We start from the raw sequence: 10,317 nt of genomic DNA on the forward strand, positions 1-10,317 counted from the left end.
AATAAGATGGCATGGCATAAATAACAGCAGTTTCTATAAAATCTCTTTTGTAGGTTTTAAGTTTTACCCAATTTGCACATGCAATCCTATTACTACATAATTCTCATATCAGTGTCATTTTATCATGGCATAAAACAGGGTTTTACGATCTTTAAACATGGTTATATAGAAACATGGTTGTATGGAAACATGATATTGAGAACAGTTTATGAGATATTTAAGGTGCACAATGGAAAACAAGATAATGGATTTATTTAAACAAAGGGTACATAAAGATAAGTCTGGCTATCACGGGTTCTGAAATTAAGGTACAATAGCAGGGTTAAACAGAGGAAAAACTGGAAAATATCTCTTTATCTACCCCTAACTTCCAACAACTACTACTATAACACAGTTCGGAAAATGAAAAAGGGATCTCGGCATCTGACCAAGTATCCCAAAGCCTACCGGCGCTGAAAAATAACAATCTACGGGCTCAACCAACAGTCCCGTCTAATCATCTAGAATTTCTCTCAACACAACCAACATCCAGCCAATGATCTTGTGCAGCCTCCGGGCCTCAGCATCAGCATCACTAGTGGATGGTCCCTCATCCAGTCTCCTCCTAGCAACCTGCTCCACCAACTGAATCCTAGCTCTCCACTCCTCCATCACTACTGAAGTCCTCTGCCTAGAGTCTCGAATCAACCTATCCACCAAAGCTCCCAACTCAGGAATGCGGGAGTACACAAAGTCTCGATCCTGGGCTAACATGCCACCAAAACTGACAAGTATAGTCTTAGGCATCTCAGATTATTGCTCAGGGGCAAGGGTCTCTGAATCTGGCCTCAAGGGTGAAATCTGTATAGGGATCTCACTACTCTCAGAAGGGTCCTCCTTTGGGTCTGAACTAACATACACAGGCTCCTCCGGAGAGGGTGGAATGGGGTCCACTGGGGTACCAGTCAAACTAATCTCTGAGTCTGAGTCACTACCACTACTAGGATCCTGAGAGAAAACACAAAACAGCAACCAAGAAATAATGTTAAGGTTAAATAAAGCTTCTAGCTAACTCACACCCTAACTCTAGTTTCCACTTCACTAATAAATACTTTCCTTAGACTATACCTAATAGTCTAACTCAACTCTATATGAGTCGAACTCTCTCGCGATATAGATATATACCCGAAATACCCTTTTTTATTCCTAACTTGTCTCAGGGACTAGATCCTGTAGCTCTGATACCAACTTGTGATGCCCTCAATCTCGGGGTTAGGAAATGAGGACTCACACACCTTTAATCTAATAATTAAATAAGCATAAACCCTGATTAACTACTAACAGGATCAACAGGATAAAGTATGAGACAAGATTACAACTACCAATCATAAAATATAACTTACAACCCCAAAATATTATTAAATAGACAATATTTATTCCGGCCGGGAACCGACAGATAACCCATTGTATCTTTACAGATTTTCTTCTAGGCGCGTGCTCACTCAAAAATACCACTACCTGCTCTGGCAAACGGAAGCCCTCAACACGATAGGGACCACCAGGTACGCTCTTACGAGCAGTGCGCCTAAGCCTGGCCATCTTCTTGCTTAACTGCCATGGTTAGATTAAAACAAAACATATGAGTATAAAACTCAGCAAGTAACTATATAACAGTTCTACGATATCAATTCACAATATACTTTACCAAACTCAGGGCATTCTACTTTATTTGTTCTAGGTGGCAGATTTCCGGCTTTAGAGTTAAGGAAAGGTTTTGAAGGAACAATATGGAGCTTTTAAGGAACAAGGCTCAATGTAGGACGTAAGCTGACATTCATCACAAATCTTTAAAGGATCAGAATAGAACTTTCAAAAAGAGGAAAGCAACATTATTTCATTATATGGAATCAATCATATGATCAACAGATTTAAGAATCAGGGTTCTCGAGCTTTAAGCTTCACATTAACATAATCAACTCTTTTCAAAACAATATAAACATTTTCATTTTCAAGAATCAATTTTCTGAATAGAAAGTTTCAGTTCCCTTTTAAATAATCATTTAGAACCCTTGCTTGGATCACTTTATCTTTCTATTTCATTATAATACGGGTGGTCAGCCCGTACCGGCCTCCATCCGGTCTTTAAGGTACCAATCGGCATAATTTCAGCCTTAAGTTGGACTAGCCCCGCTAGCCTCTTACCATGACTGGACTAGTCCCACTAGCCTCTTACGTCCCAATCCAATCCATCAGGAATTCGTTTGAAAAACCTTGAGTTGGAAAAACAAATAGGTTTTCAAAAATCCATTTTATCATTACCAAGAATATGAAATCATTCAGACTCTTTTGAGTCGAAACTCATTCTTAAGTCAAATTTTAAGAAAACAAAGTTCAGGGAGTGATTCAAAGATAAGCAAGGAACAATTCTTAAGGATTCTGAATCAAGGATAACAAAGTACTTAAGTTAGAGGGATCAACATCTGTTTAGGGACCAATAGGGTGATCAGGAAATAAGGTATCTTAAACATGGTTCACAAGGAAAATTATAGGGTTCAATACAATTCATGGCTTGATAAATAACTTGAACAGAAAGGACAGGTTATCAAAGGGTTGAATCAGTAAGCTTATCAATAACAGTTTATCAAGATCAAAGGCAGGGTATCTCAAATCAATATCAGGGTTTTACTACTTAAACAGTTCAATACTCTACATGGTATGAACAACATTTTCTTCATAATCATTTACAAAAGTAATCAGAGTAACTTGCCTGAATTTGCTTTCCTGAAGGTTGAACTACTGCCACCTAGTATATCCTTTCCTTTCCTAGCCTGAATGCCCTCACGCTCCGAATCTACAATCAAAACCAAAATCTTAATCAGATTCTCAACTCTCGTTCCCGCAACGATCACTCAATACGATAACTCGATTATATCCTTGACCCGAGTATACGAATATAGCTTATACACATAAACACATAGCACATCACACATCATATATATTTTACTCTTAACCTTTACACCTTTATATACTCGACCATCATCTTATAAACATCCTTTTCTAAATTCGAAGTCAAATAGTACTTTATAATGGTACACATAGCTCTTTTTACTAGAAATTCTTATACGAATAAACAAACGGCAAAACTTGCAGTATCGACCTTAAAGTCATCTTTAAGCCAACAAGACAACCATAAATAATACAAATCAATCATCCCATTTCTATATACTTTAATTTGAATCAAAACAACCATAAATAAGTCACCTTTCTTCTAGAATTTCACATGCAATTACTTAGCAAGGGATTATAACCAATTCATTCATTTCTCTACTTGTATTTTGTTCGGCTATTCGCATAAAACACAACCATGTATACTCAAATTCATCTCATATAATCAAATACAAATCACAAGAGTCATTTACGCAATTAAACTTCATCCTTCTTAATCAAAAATCCGAATCATAATCACAATAGGAATCGAAAATAACACCTTCTTTTGATTATCAAAATTCGAACACAAACACCACCCAATCATTGTCATGCAATCAAGTTCTCACTAGCCACTAAGATAATTAGAAAAGAAATCAACTTAATTCTCTTTTTAAGCCTAAGACCCATTCGGGTTTTTCCAATAATCATGCATGCAAGGATAAATTTTAACATGCAAAGTCTTAAATTACATTCCCAACTTGTTTTAAACCTTTACTTAGTCATTCAATTCATTAAACACCAAAACCAAGCATTGCCTAGTGACTTCAACTTTAATAAATTCATTCAATCAACATGCATCCACTTAATCATCAAATTAATCCATTCTAAACACATTTTCTATTCGGCAAAAATCCAAAATTCACAACTCAAGGACTAAACATTGACATGCATAACTTGATCTTCTTTAAAACTAACATGCAGTTACTTTGTATACCAAATAAGCTAAGATCAAGTCATCAAATTCAATTCCCCTTTTTATTAGTACAAAACCCGAACCAAAACTTAGCATGCAATAACAATTTCACTCCTTTTAATCCATTAACCATTCTAATAACAATCCATAATTACTTTATTCAACAAGTAAAATCAAATCAATGACTTCAAAGATCAAAACCATTCGGGTTTTTTTCAAGAATGACACATGCAACAATCAAAAATAAGTATTTGGTGTAGTAGAGCTCAGTGTTTACATCATCACTCACCACCGGTTCACTGGAGTTCATCACCGGTGGCGGTGGCTTCACGGTGGTGCCCTCATTCGAGGGTATCCAACCATAAAACCTCTGATTCTCTAAAAAAATGCAGCAACACTACATGCAATATGATTTCATCACAATAATCACAGAAACAAGAATTAATCAAGCAAACCCCAGGTCTCGGCTCAAAACCGAACCTAAACACACACACACACACACACACTTCGCATGCAAGCATAAACACACACATGCACATTAATTGAAGCTCTTGCATGGAACAAGGATGGAGATTCATGGAGGATTTCAAAGAATTAGAGAGAGAGAGAGAGACAATATACCGAGAGGAAAAAGAGAGAGAGAGTAGCCGAGAGAGAGTGAGAAAGAAAGAGAGAAGAGCGAATGAGATGCTCGGAAAAAAGGGGGGGAAGAATGAATTTATACACCACCAAAGACAAGGGCAAATTAGTACATTACTAATTCCTTTTTATGCTCACTTGATCCTTTCTTTTTACTCAAATATAACAAAAATCAATTATAAAATATGTCTCTCTCAGAAAGTCGAAAATTATTGCAAATGACAATTTTTATTCGTAGATCTCAAAATTAGCTTTTCAGCCATTACTCATAATAGATTTTTGAGCGAACGGTTGATTTTATATGATTTTCACAAGTTCGTGCTTACAATAACACTTTATCACATAAAAATCAATTTAAAATGTGATGATCACCAAATAAATCCGTCCATCATTTTTAGAAAGTCTACAGGATTATTACGAAGATAACAGAACAAATCTCATGCAGTTATCTTACTCAGATGATTTTATAAAAATGCACGAAGGTTAAATAAACCTTTATTTAAATCAAATAATTCCTTTAAATTCATAAAAATGTCACATAGCACATAGTCATGCACACAGATAGGCAATCACACATATAAGATCACATAATAACTCAGGTCTGATCATAGAATTTGTCCTTCTTTAATCTTTACCCCTTTTTACGTGTATCAGGTCACGTTCAGCCTGACGGCCCGACGCTCAGCGTTTCGATTACGCTTCTCATTATCACTATCAACTGACACGTCACATAGGACGAAATACTTTATCTAGACATTCATTACACTCAATTACACATAATTCACATTTTATATTCTTTAACTCCTTATTAGGACGGGTTCCGTTCTACCTGACGGCCCGACGACACAGCTTAACTCCTAAGCTGACTCTTTAAATTGGAACTTTTTTATTTACGCTCCTATATTCTAATATACAACAAAGATAATTAATCAACACTTAACCACATAATTATAATCATATCACATAAAGCATACTTTATTGACTTAATTACGTCGCAAAATTCTCAGTCATCACAAATCAAACATGCAAAGCCCTTCTTTGACATGCATCAAGTATATCATCCCAAACTAGTTTAATTTCATTCTTACAACTCATTTAAACTGATAATTCAAACGTAATCATGGATGATCACTCAATTTAACACTTAATTCAACTTAATCGAGTAGAAACATTCAAAATTTCCAAGAATCACAACATGCATTTATCAATTTGGACTATAACTCATTCTAATTACTCTACAATTTATAAAACAATCATCAATAGATCATTTGCACCAACAAATCAACATGATTTTCCAAAAAAAACAAGAACCATTCGGCCTCTTCTAAGAATCCTCACATGCAAACTCAATTTCAAACTTTTGCATCTTTAATCACACTAATCTCTTAACATTAAGCTAGATTAACATTCATAATCAACAAGAATCAACTCATTAACTTGTAAACTACAAAACCATTCGGCCTTTCAAAAGAAACCACATGCAAACATAAAATAATTGATTAAATACTAGAGCTCAGTGTTTAACATCATTGCTCACCACCGGTTCACCGGAGTTCATCACCGGCGGCGATGACATCACGGTGGTGCCCCCATTCGGGGATTTCCAACCTTCAACCACTGATTTTCTCAAGTGATTACACACATGCAAGCACTCATCTTCACTTTAAATCATTCAAGAACCAAAGCCCTTTTGTTTTCATGAAAACCGAATTCAAAACCACCAAATCCAACTTTGGTTTTTCTCAAAAACTTGAAGATAGTGACATGCATATATGTATATAGGTAGATATCACAAAATCTCACACAATCATGGTTCTATAACCGAAAAAGAGTGAAGAACAAGTGAGAGATTGAAGAGAGAGTGTACCGAGAGTGAGAGAGAGAGAGAGAGAGGGAAATCCCGAAAGGGATGAAGAAATGAGAGTAAAAGAAAGAGAAGAAAGATCTAGTTAGGTTCCAGAGGGTACGCAACACAATTTAACTTATCAAGAATACTTTCAGAGATAAAAGATCTAGTTTCTCCAAAATCCATCAATACTTTTACTTCTACTGAGTTAATAACAAGCATACCTGCCACCACGTCCACATCTTGCACCGCATCTTTCATTGTCATATTAAAGGTCCTAGCTCTGGGTTGAGCTGATGGTGCTGGGAGAGATGGCAGTCCAGTAATCCTAAGAACATTGGCCTTTTGAACAGGTTCTTTGCAATTCCTGGCCATATGGCTCACCTTTCCACACTTGAAACAAGCCAAGTCAGGCTTCCTTGCTCCATTTGGACACTCTGAAGAATAATGCCCTTTCTGGTTGCACTTGAAACAGGTCACATCCAACTTATTACACCTTCCCGGGTGTCTCTTCCCATAATTCTTGCACTCTTGAATTTGAGGTCTGTTATCCTTCCCCGGTTGTCCTGCTTTCTGGAAACGGTTATTTTGGGCTCCGTTACCGGGTTTAAACTTCTGAAACTTTTGGTTCTGACCTCCACCATTCTTGCCAAACTTTCCTCTGAACTTTGAACTTCCTTGCTCTTGCTCCGAGCTTTCAAATTTCCTTTTCCTTCCTTCATTTTCTCTCCTCGCAGCTTCACGCTCACCTTCTACTATCATTGCCTTTTGCACCAAGGTAGCATAATTCTTGATCTCCAACAACGCTACTTGACTCCTAATCTATGGCTTAAGTCCATGTTGGAACCTCTTAGCCTTCTTTGTCTCCGTATTTACATACTCAGGTACGAACCTAGACAGCTACGAAAATTTCACTTCATACTCCGCTACCGGCATATCTTCTTGTCTAAGGTCCAGAAATTTCATCTCAAACTGATCTTGCATATAACTCAGCAAATACTTCTCCAGAAACATCTCAGTGAACTTCTCCCATGTTAAGTCATTTCCTTCAACAACACTTTCAAAGACTCCCACCAGAAACTCACTTCATCTTTAAGGTAATAACTTGCATACTAAGCTTTCTTGTCGTCCTTAATTTCTGCTAACTCAAAAGCTTTTTCCATTTCTCTTAACCAGAACTGTGCTTTAATCGGGTCTGGAAAACCTAAGAATTCTGGGGGATGAACAGATTGAAAGTGTTTGAAGTTTCCAACTTTAGGGGCCACGGGTTGTTACAAAAGCTGAGCAAGTCTGCTCATCATGGTGGTTTCTGGGTTTACTTTTGGGTCTTGGGTTGGTATTTCTTCTTCTTGGTGATCTGGTAAGTTGGCCATTTCTTACAAACCTGATTGAGAAATTATTTAGCAATACGATAGCATGGCATATATACAACAACATTTTATTATGAAATCTTTTTGCGGGTTTTAAGCTTTACCCAATTTTGCACATGCAATCCTATTACTACATAATTCTCAAATCAGTGTTGTTTTATCATGGCACAAAATAGGGTATTACGAATTTTAAACATGGTTGTACGGAAACATGATATTTAGAACAGTTTATGAGATATTTAGGGTGCACAATGGAAAACAAGATAATGGATTTATTTAAACAAAGGGGTACATAAAGAAAAGTCTGGTTACCACAAGTTCTGAAATAAGGTACAATATTATAGGAGGGTTAAACAGAGGAAAAACTGGAAAATATCCCCCTATCTACCCCTAACTTCTAACAACTACTACTACAATGTTCCGAAATACATCAAAACAAATGAAAAAGGGATCCCGGCATCTGACCAAGCATCCCAAAGCCTATCGGCGCTAAAAAACAACAACTACGGGCTCAACCAACAGTCCCGCCTAGCAGCTAGTCATCCAGAATCTCTCTCAACACAACCAACATCCAGCGAATGATCTTATGCAGCCTCCGGGCCTCAGCATCAGCATCACTAGTGGATGGTCTTTCATCCAATCTCCTCCGGGCAACCTGCTCCACCAACTGAATCCGAACTTGCCACTCATCATCCATAACTGAAGTGCTTTGCCTAGTCTCTCGAGCTAGCCTATCCACCAAAGCTCCCAACTCAGGAATACGGGAGTAAACAAAGTCTCGGTCCTGGGCTAACTTGCCACCAACACTGACAGGTACAGTCTTAGGCATCTCAGACTCTGGCTCAGGGGCAGGGGTCTCTGAATCTGGCCTCAAGGGTGAAATCTGCATAAGGATCTCACTACTCTCAGAGGGATCCTCCTCTGGGTCTGAACTAACATACACAGGCTCCTCTGGAAAGGGTGGAATGGGGTCCACTGGGGTACCGGTCAAACTAATCTCGGAATCTGAATCACTACCACTACTGGGATCCTGAGAGAAAACACAAAACAGCAACCAAGACCAACATTATGGTTAAATAAAGCTTCCAGCTTACTCACACCCTAACTCTAGTTTCCACTTTAACTAATACACACTTTCCTTAGACTATACCTAATAGTCTAACTCAACTCTATATAAGTCGAACTCTCTCGCGATATAAATATACCCAAAATACCCCTTTTTAATCCTAACTTGTCTCAGGGACTAGATCATGTAGCTCTGATACCAACTTGTGATGCCCTCAATCTCGGGTTAGGAAATGAGGACCCACACACCTTTAATCTAATAATTAAATAAGCATAAACCCCGATTAACTACTAACAGGATCAAACAGGATAAAGTATGAGACAAGATTACAACTACCAACCATAAAATATAACTTACAACCCCAAAATAATGTTAAATAAACATAATCGATTCCGGCTTGGAAACGACAGATAACCCATTGTATCTTTACAACCATCTAGCTAAGCGCTTTCTCATTCAAAAACAACACTACCTGCTCTGGCAACCGGAAGCCCTCAACACGGTAGGGACCACCAGGTACGCTCTTACGAGCAGTGCGCCTAAGCCTGGCCATCTTCTTGTTTAACTGCCATGGTTAGATTAAAATAAAACATATGAGTATAAAACTCAGCAAGTGACTATAAAGCAGTTCTATGATATAAAATCCACAATATACTTTACCAATCTCAGGACATTCTACTTTATTTGTTCTAGGTGGCAGATTTCCATCTTTTGGGTTATGAAAGGGTTATGAAGGAAAAATGTGGGGCTTTCAAGGAACAAAGCTCGAAGTAGGGTGAAAGCCGACATTCATCACAAATCATTAAAGGATCAAAACAGATCTTTCAGAAAGGAAAGCAACAATATTTCACTATATGGAACCAATTATATGATCAACAGATTAAAATCAGGGTTTACGAGCTTTAAGCTTCACTATATCACAATCAACTCTTTTCAAAGCAATATAAACCATTTTCATTTTTTGCAAAGAATCATTTACTGAGTAGGAAGTTCCAATTCCTTTTTAAAATCAATATAGAACCCTTGATTGGACCACTTTATCTTTTCATTTCAATATAATACGGGTGATCAGCCCGTACCGACCTCCATCCAGTCTTTAAGGTACCATACGACATAATTTCAGCCTTAAACTGGACTAGCCCCGCTAGCCTCTTACAATGACTAGACTAGTCCCACTAGCCTCTTACGTCCAATCCAATCCATCAGGAATTCGTTTGGAAAACCTTGAGTTGGAAAAAGTAGGTTTTCTAAATTCATTTTATCATTACCAAGAATATGAAATCATTCGGACTCTTTCAAGTCGAAACTCATTCTTAGATTCAATTTCAAGAATTCAAAGTTAAGGAAATGAATCAAGGATAAACAAGATGAAATTCTAGGGGTTTTGAATCAATGATAACAAGGTATTTAAGTTAAAAGAATCAGACTTATCACAATCAAGAATCAAACATGCCGAGCCCTTATTTGACATGCATCAAGTATATCATCCCAAACTAGTTTAATTTCATTCATACAA

The sequence above is a fragment of the Apium graveolens genome, chromosome 4, assembly GCF_009905375.1.
Source record: "Apium graveolens cultivar Ventura chromosome 4, ASM990537v1, whole genome shotgun sequence".
NCBI lineage: Eukaryota > Viridiplantae > Streptophyta > Magnoliopsida > Apiales > Apiaceae > Apium > Apium graveolens.